This window comes from Trichosurus vulpecula, chromosome 6 (genome assembly GCF_011100635.1).
Source record: "Trichosurus vulpecula isolate mTriVul1 chromosome 6, mTriVul1.pri, whole genome shotgun sequence".
Taxonomy (NCBI): domain Eukaryota; kingdom Metazoa; phylum Chordata; class Mammalia; order Diprotodontia; family Phalangeridae; genus Trichosurus; species Trichosurus vulpecula.
This window is the reverse complement of record NC_050578.1, coordinates 227,603,364-227,612,920: the sequence shown is the minus strand read 5'-3', so window position 1 is coordinate 227,612,920 and position 9,557 is coordinate 227,603,364. Positions and strand designations below refer to the sequence as shown.

The 9,557-nt window shown below is 43.6% G+C and overlaps 1 protein-coding gene across 4 annotated transcripts in view; it reads left to right on the top strand.

Moving 5' to 3' along the window:
• Positions 1–9,557, top strand: part of RNF141 (ring finger protein 141) — a 34,062-nt gene continuing 24,505 nt past the window's right edge. Inside the window, exon 1 of one of the 4 annotated variants that reach the window (XM_036765634.1) lies at positions 1–124. The gene's annotated coding sequence lies outside the window, so the exon portion shown is untranslated. Of the gene's footprint in view, positions 125–7,867; positions 8,652–9,557 lie in introns of those variants that run through there. The other 3 variants (XM_036765636.1, XM_036765637.1, XM_036765635.1) reach the window with 3 other exon arrangements.

Genomic DNA, 9,557 nt, shown 5'->3' with positions numbered 1-9,557 from the left:
GACAAACACTAGGAGGAACTGCTGACCTCAGAGCTGCTGGCAAGTGTTCTGGCTGTTGCTTATCTGTAAATAGGCTACAGTTTGTTCCCTGGGTACCTCTCCAAGTCAGCTTCCATTTTATACGGTGAGTAAGTAATTTGAAAAGTTTTTTTATTCTTGTTTTCTTATTCTTTTTCTTTTTTCCTTTTTTTTCCTTATTCTTGTTTTCTTCCTTTTTTCTTTTTTTCTTTTTCTTTTTTTTAATTTTTGTTTGCTTCTCTTTTTGTATATTTATTTTTTCTTTTTTTTCTTTTTTCCCTTCTTTTTACAAAAGCTTGTGTCAAGGGCTGACTTCAATAGATAATTTGAAAAGTTTTACCGAACACTGTTTTCAGGGCTGGATTTCTAAGGATACATTTTTCCCCTTTGCCCAACACCAGCAATCTGTACTTTCCTTGACTATACAACAGTGCCTCCCAATCACCAAATTTAAATTTTCTACCTTAACCCCAGTGCAGGCTGTAATGGATAAGGATGTTTCCTTTTGTTTTTCTAAAAGGCCATGGTTGTTTTGAAGGCAAGGTTATCAGGTGTAAGCACTTCAAGGCTTTGCTCTGACTCTGACATCTGGTCTTTTCTTTTTTTAGATAATTAGTTTTATTGATGTTTTATTTTTACATTAAATACATTTACAGATTGCTCTGACTTCCTAAGAGGTCTCTTGTAACAAAGAAAAATAGTTAAGTAAAACTAATTATAGTCACTTCATCTGAAAGTACGTGAAACAGTTCACATCTATAGTCCTATGGTACCCCACCCCCCCATTTAAAAAAATTATCAGAAATCTATTTTCTTTCCTTCCCATTTTCTACCGCATGGCAGGGCAGGGGCAGGGGTGGGGGCACGGTGGGGGGGGGGGGGGAGGAGGGGAGTGGAGAAGGAAAGAAGAAAAGCAACTTTCTTGTAACAAATATCTATAGTCAAGCAAAATAAATTCCCCCCAATGGCTGTACACAAATATAGATGTGTCTTATCCTACACCCTAGATCCATCACTGACCTGTAATAGATAATAAGTTTCATCATCAGTCCTTTGGAATCATGAATTGTATCATAGAACTTTCAAAGTTGTTTTGCTGTTGTTACTGCGTAATTTGTCTCCTGGTTCTGCTCATTCCATCCCTCATTAGTTTATTGTCGTTGCCATTCAGACATTTTCATTTTTGTCCAACTCTTCATGACCCCATTTGGGGTTTTCTTCTCAGAGACACTGGAGAGGTTTGCCATTGCCTTCTCCAGCTCATTTTACAGATGAGGGAACTGAGGCAAACAGGGAGAAGTGACTTGTCCAGGGTCACACAGCTAGTAAGTATCTGAGGTCAGATTTTAACTCAGAGAGATATGTCTTCCTAACTCTGGGTCTGATGATCTAGACACTGCACCACCTCGCTGCCCCATCAGTTTATAGAAGTCCTCAAAGCTGTTCATTTTTATAGTATTGGTGTTATAGCATAAGTTGCCCTTCTGGCTTGGCTCACTTCACTCACACCATTTTATACAGAAGTCTTTTGTTTTTGAAGCCACCTATATCCTCATCTCTCACAGCACAACAGTACACCATAACCTATTCAGTCATTCCTCAACTATCGAACTTCCTTTTAGCTTCCAGTTTTTTCACACACACACAAAAAGTAATTACAAATATGTTTGTATTTAAAAGACTTTTCTTTTTCTTTTATCTCTTTCTGTATTGGCCTAGCAGTGATATAGCCAGGTCATAGGACACAAATAATTCAGTAGCTTTTCACATATAATTCCAATTGCTTTCCATTTGGGCTGCTAGGCCTAATCACAGGTCTACCAACAGTGCATCAATATGCCCATTTTCTCACTGCCCCTCCATTTATCATTTTCAATCTTTTTGTCTTCACCACCACTCTGATCGGTATGAAAAGAAAAATCTCAGAATTGTATCATTTTCATTTACTAATTAATAGTAATTTGGAACATTTTTTTATATGGCTATAAATAGCCTAGGTTTCTTCCTTGCTAACTGTTCATCTACTTAGACCATTTATCAACTGGGGAATGGCTCTTCTTAATCTTGGAAACAAGACCTTTATCAGAGAAATTTGCTGCAAAGATATCTCCCTCCCCTCCAGTTAATTATTTTCTTTTTAATCTTAGTTGTGTTAGATTTGTTTGTACAATTTTTAAAAAAATTTCAGGTAATAAAGTTATCCATTTTATCTTCTATGATTCTATTTATTGTTTAGTCAAGAAATTTTTTCCTAGCCATAGATCTGATAGGTAATTTTTTCTATGTTTCTCTAATTTACTTATGGTGTGAACTTTTTTTTAATCTAGATTACATATCCATTTGAAGCATATTTTTGTGTAAGGTATAAAATATTGGTCTAAATCTAATTTCTTTTGCATTGCTGCTCAATTTTTCCATCAGTCACTAGTTCCTTCTTACCACAGTAGCTAGGATCTTTGCATTTATCAAATAGACACTCTCATGCTTCTATGTGTTGTATGCCTAATCCTTCCCACCAAAAGAATTCATTTGGAGGACAAAAGGTCAAGAATATCAAAGTAATCAACATCTGGGCAATTTTCTTAAATAATTTCTTGGAAATATGATGTCCAGGTTCTTTTTTTATCACAGATTTCAGCTAATCCTATGACTCTTTTACTATCTCTCCTTGATTTATTTTCCAGGTCAATTGCTTTTTGATATGTCATCTTACATTTTCCCCCAGTTTCTCATTCTTTTCATTTTGTATTAAGAAATCTTGTTGCTTCCTGGGGTCATTAATTTCCATTTGGTCCATTCTGATTTTTAGGAAGTTTGTTACTAGAGTAAGGTTTTGTCTCTCTTCTGTCCATCTGCCGATCTTTTTTTTTTTCTATTCTCTCCTCCATAGCTCCCATTTCTTTTATGATATCTTTTTTAAACTCTTGTATCATTTCTTCAAGAATTCTAACTGTTCTTTGTACATAATGTTTTTGTTTTATTTGAGGTTTTGACTTTAAGCATTTTTGGATTATTCTCTTCTGGCCTGTTCCTTGGTCTTCCCTGGCATTATAAAAATCTTTTTTTTGTTTGTTTGCTTATTCATTTTGTCGCTGAGGCCTCAGGAGTAGAGTTCTGGGTCTCCCCTCCTTTTGAGATCAAATCAAACTGAAAAACTTTTTTTCTTACTCAGGTGGTCATGTTACAAGTCTATTCCTTTGCAACAGACACCAACATCCTCTCCTGTGATAAGTCTTAGCTGAAACTCTTTCCTTTTGGATGAAGAAAGAGAGAAAGGATTTTTCTTTAAATACTCAGTTAATTCTCAGATACTTTCATTTGGTATGAGAGACCTCAAGACTTTCCCTTGGTAACTGAAGTGAGTTTTACTTAAGTCTATTGGGAGATTTCTTCCTGCTGAGGCCGGTGAGGATTTAAAAACCAAATAAACTGCCAGCCTGAGTTGAGGGGTCCTTTACTTTATACTGAGGTATTTCCTTAGCGAAGGTTCTTTGTTTTTGTTTTTAATCTTACAATGTCAAGTTTTACCTCAGTCCTTCAGGGTCTCAGCTGTCAGCAGAGACCTTTAATCTTTTATTTTTCCTTTCGATTTTCTCTGTGAGGAGATTTCTTCCAGCTGAAAGTGTGAAGTCTTTTACTTTCATCCCTAGAAGGATCTGAATCTTATCTACTGCTTGTCTGAGGGGTGAGTTGTTTATTAATCAGATTGTTTAATGGTGGGCAGCTAGGTGGCTCAGTGGACAGAATGCTGGGCCTGGAGTTAGGAAGACCTGAAGTGAAATCTGGCTTCAGACACTTAGTAGTTGTGTGACCCTGGGCAAGTTACTTCACCCTGTTTGCCTCAGTTTCCTCATCCGTAAAATGAGCTGGAGAAGAAAATGGCAAACCGCTCCAGTATTTTTGCCAAGAAAAGGGTCATGAAGAGTCAGACATGACTGAAATGACTGGACAGCAGCAGAGCTGAGTTGTTCTCTTTCCTCCTATTCAATCACCTTTGGTCTTTTCATAGTTGTCCATTCCTAGTTGTATCAATATGAGTTCTGAGCATCTCTCTAATAATGGGCTCAATGCATGAAGTGACTAGATGTTCTAATACTCGGCAGTCTTCCTCTTCCTTCCTTCCATTGTTGCACAGAGGTGATTCTTTCAAGCTCGGAATAAATTAAAGATGCTTCAACATTTTCAAGCTTTATTATATTTTCATTCCTTTCACACACTCTACAACATACTGTCCTTCTTCCCCTTTTTGCACACAGTATTCCCCATCTTCCATCTCCATGACCTTGCCCAGGCTACTGCTCCATGCCTGGAATGCACTCGCTCTTCATCTCCACCTCTTAGAATCAATCTCCACTTTCCTTCTTAGGTCGCCCCAGTAGCCTCCTTCTACATGAAGCTTTCCTGCTAAATTAGCGTGTAATAGAGGTTTGAGAACTGACATCACAGGAACTACCATTCCCCCCCCCTACCCCCACCCCCAATCTCTTCAGGACTATCATAGTCTTTGAGATGGAAAGTGTAATTGAGTCACACCCTTTTCCTAAAGAGAAACACATTGTTTGGGAGCGACCTACTGAGAGGAAGTGGTGGAGACCTCAACAGCGACCCAGCCCCTTCTGGGACTTAAACTAAGCAAGAAAGAATTGGCAGCAGCAGGGAGGCTGAGGTAAGGCAGAGAAAGGAGAGATTGAGGAGGTTCATCAGCCTCAAAAGGCATATTAGAGCAGAAGACTCAGGCTGAAGGACCCGTTGTACCTACCTATTCAAGGACTGAGGAAAGTTCCAAGAAAAGGTCTGTTTTTTCACCTACTTCCCCTATGAATGCCTAACTATAATAGATACTCTAATGTTCTCTCATTTCTTTACTCTAACATTTCCAGTAACCTGAATTTTTGTCGCATCTATAAAGAGGACTAGGGCTTTTGTACCAGAAGCGAGTGAGACACGCCACAGAGTAAAAGTTTTAAATGGAGAATTTATTAGCCGGCGGCCATTGGGGTCTTGCTACCCAAATCAATGGCTCAGTGTTGGGGTGAAGGTGTGGCTTTTATAGGACATACTGGGGTACAGTGGTTAATTATCTCCTGGAACCTACAGGCCAGGTCACAGGGTGGGGGGAACAGGAACAAAGGGTCCTGACTGATCAAAAGATTCTGATAGGTTATCGTTAAGTGGGATAATCTTATTGACATTCCTTGGTGGAGTAACGGAGCCCCAGGGATATCTACTAGACAGAAAGGGTCTGCTGGGTTATCCTTCAGTGGGATGGTCCTATCTATTGACATTCCTTGGAGGAGTCACAGAGCCCCAGGAATATCCGCTAAATGCCGAAGAGATCTGAGTCCATTCTTTCTGGGGGTGCTTGTCAGTATCTAGGGGGTTTCTCAGGTGTTCCTAACAGTAACTGAAAGGGATTTTTCCAGTATTACAGGGCTAGCTTGAGGTAAATATAATTTTAAATTCAGGAAGAGCATCAAAATTCTGCCTAAATATTAGGAATTTTCCGAAACTGGGAGCTCTAGGCTATTGTAATTGTGCTCCTAACTTTTTATTTAATATATAAACTTAATTAAGCAGCATAGAAGGGGACCCTGTGGCCCAGAGGGGCCATTATATTGCCCCAGGCTTAAAAATGAGCCAATTTTTATAACAGCATTTGGCTGATTGAATCTCCTGAGACAAAAAGGAGATAATGAGGAGAGGATGGCAGTAACATGGTGAGCATAGACATCCGGCAGACAATTGCATTGCCTGAGTCAACATCCTACAATTGCTGATTTTATAAATGATGAATTGCCATGTGCTGAGTACAGCACTCACTGATTATACAAATACAAAAGTGAGACGGCCCCTGCCTTCAAGGAACTTGCATTCTAACTGGGAAGACAACTGCTAGTGAACCTCTTCTCCCCTATTGCCTTGGTTTTTTGATCCAGATCTCATTTCATTTGCTACTGGGAACACCTGATGAGGAAACTCCCTGCTTTGATAAGGATGGGTGGCAGCTGTCCTGCAAATTAGTCTTAAGAGTTGTGTAGGGGACTGGAAGGTTAAAGGACTTACTCCAGGAGGAGTCAGAGGCAACCTAGGTCTTTCCAACTTAACAGTCAACCCTCTAGGCCAGGGGTAGGGAATCTGCTGCCTCAAAGCCACATGTGGCCCTCTATGCCCTCAAACTATTTGGATTCAGTCAAAGGGCTGGACTTGAGGGCCTAGAGGGCCACCTGTGGGCTTGAAGCCAAAGGTTCCCCTGTTTTGGCCACCCCACCATGTGACTTCTCTTATTTTGTATGTGAATATTCTCTACATAAGGGCAGCGAGATAGTGCAGTGGATAGAGTACTGGGCCTGGAGTCAGGAATACCTGAGTTCAAATCTGGACTTCAGATACTTCCTAGCTGTGTGACCCCGGGCAAGTCACTTAACCCTATTTGCTCCAGCTTCCCTATCTGTAACATGAGCAGAGAAGGAAATGGCTAAACCACTCCAGGATCTTTACCAAGAACACCCCTAATCGGGTCACGAAGAGATACGACTGAATAACAACAATTCTGTATATACTTATACATGTGCGTGTCTCCCCAGTAGAATTCAAACTCCTAGAGGTTAAGACTTTTCATTCATATGTTTGCGATACCCAATGGAGAGCATATGGCATATGGTAGGCTTAAAAAAAACTGCAGGGGCAGCTAGGTGGCACAGTGAGTAGCCCTGGAGTCTGGAGGACCTGAGTTCAAATACGACCTCAGACACTTGACACACTAGCTGTGTGGCAAGTCACTTAACCCCAATTGCCTTGCTTTCCCCCCTCCAAAAAGGGAAAAAAAAATTTAAAACTTACGGAGTTTTTTTTTTTCAGATCCACGGGATAGGTTCTTAATAAATGTTTGATTTGTACTATTTTTCTGCCAGCAATCGAAAGATCCAAAGTTCACAGCTGATACTGGCTTCCTCTCTAGCAGCTGCAGTGGAGTGTTGCTTCTGAGGACCAAGGGTCTGGATTCCAATCCTAACTCTCTGCTTCTTTTGTGACCTTGGGCAAGTCCCTTAGAGTCTCTTGGACTGTTTCCTCATCTGTAAAATGAGATGTTTGTGCTGGATTACCTGTAAGGTGCTTTCCATTTCAAAATCTATGTTCTGATAAGGCCTCCTCAAATGAAGTTCCTTCCAGTTCTAAAAACCTTTGAACTTTAAGAGGCGGGAGGGGCGCTTTCTCCTGTCACCTGAGGACCTGGTGGGGAGGATGGACTTGATGAAAAAGGTGCGTGGCGGGGAGCGGCGGCACCTTTTCCCGTTTTCTACTGGATAAAGAACGCCCAGAAGCTTGGGGCGGGGGAGGGGTGGGGTGAGGAGTAGCCTTGGCGTCTTTCCCTTTTACCTGGTAACTGGGTGGAGAGGGCGGAGAGGGAGGGGGAGGAGCTACGGCGCCTCTCTCGTTACCTGGCAACTGGGTGGAGAGGGCGGAGAGGGAGGGGGAGGAGCTACGGCGCCTCTCTCGTTACTTAGCAACTGGATGGAGAGGGCGGAGAGGGAGGGGGAGGAGCTACGGCGCCTCTCTCGTTACCTGGCAACTGGGTGGAGAGGGCGGAGAGGGAGGGGGAGGAGCTACGGCGCCTCTCTCGTTACTTAGCAACTGGATGGAGAGGGCGGAGAGGGAGGGGGAGGAGCTACGGCGCCTCTCTCGTTACCTGGCAACTGGGTGGAGAGGGCGGAGAGGGAGGGGGAGGAGCTACGGCGCCTCTCTCGTTACCTGGCAACTGGATGGACAGGGCGGAGAGGGAGGGGGAGGAGCTACGGCGCCTTACCCGTTACCAAGCAACCGTCTGGGTAGGGGGCGGGGCTGGCGCGCCACGGTACGTCACTGAGGCGCGACGGGGCTGAGGTGGAGCTGCCGCCGCCGCTACGGCCGCCGCCGCCGTCGGAGCTTTCGGTCTCGGAGCTGCCGCCTGCGGGTTTGGCGGGGCTGGTGCGGGCGGCGGGACGGTCCCTAAGCGCCGTCTACCCCGCGGGGACCGCGATGCCGTGAAGCCGAAGTGAGTGCGGGGCACGGGAGCCGAGCCACCGGACGGGCGGCAACGTCCTTTCCCGGGGGAAGGGCCGAGGTCCAGGCTGAGGCTGGGGGGGTCCGAGCCGGGGGTGCGTCGTTGTTCTAAGATCCTCATCGTTACGGCTTTCCCCAAACCAAAACCCATTCGGGGAGCCGCGGCGGTGACCCACTTCGTTGTACTGGGTCCTTCGTTGTAAGAACCTCCCCCGCCAGATGAGGGGGAGCCTAGTCCTCTCGCCCCTCCCCCCTTTGGTTCTCCGCCTCCCTGCCCGGTAAGTAAAAGAGGAGTCCGGAGGAATGAGTAGCGGTCCCGTTGTCCTAGGGCGGGGCGAAGAGCCACGATTCCGCTTCGATCCGTGATCGATGACACTCGGGGAGCAGAGGAACGGCCTAGGGCAGGCTCAGGACCACGGCTTCTGGTGCCCCACCCCGCCCCTCTCTGCGAATGCGGCCCAGCCTAGGGTCGTAGATTTCGAGTTGGAAGAGACTTTAAGGGCTTTCTAGAACTGACGTTTCATTCCCGAATTGTACAGACGAGAACACCGAGTCTCAGGAAGTGGCTTGCCCTCTGGTCACAGAGCTAGTAAGTAAGTCAGGATTTGAACTCGGGTCTCTCTGATTCCAAGTCACTTATAACGTGCTGAGCCCTTTCATTTCAAGAAGAAAATCCAGCAAAAGTTTGGTGTTTTTTTCCCCCATAAAACTTCTCATCAGGGGAATCCTCCCAGCGAATAAATGTGCTATAAAATAACCTTAATACATATTTAGTCATTTATCTCATGTCACAAAAGATGGAGTTCTTGTTACTAATGACATGTACATTTTTTTAAAGGTATTTGTCCCCATGCACATGTGATTCCCCTATTACTGTGTCAAATACCTTTGGTTACAAACCTGGAGGAGACCGGTATACCCCACTTCTTTTCCCCCCATCTCACTGGCAGCTTTATTTCTTCCACTCTTCTCTTTTGTTCTTGGTGAGCTCCTTCCCTTCACCATGTCATTTTATGGGTTAGTCTCACTGCTGTAGCCAAAGAAGAGGGACTGCCACACCACCCCTCTAAAAAGAGGTGCTCTCACCATATGGAGCTTGAAGTAACAGTGGTTCTTTTATTTCCTCAGATAAGTCACAGAAGAATTTCTTTTCCAGAGATGCTGACTCTTAGTTTCAGAGTTGTTCCAGGGACTTCCTACTATTGCATTTCAGTTTCTAGATCCTTTTCTTCTAGATGAATGTATATTTACAAAATATATTCTTTGCCATTTGATGTCCCATATTTTACGTGTTTTACTACTACATCCTGCTCTCAGAGGCTTTGTAGCATATGAACAGTAATCACCCCACAAAATGAATGGTGTTTTCACGGGCTAGATGATATTATAGCAGCGTACCCAGCTTACTTTGTATAAGTTTTATAAAGTACTTTCTTCACAAGTCTTCTAAGGTATATAATATGATCATTATCCCCTTTTTACAGAGGAAATAAAAAGCT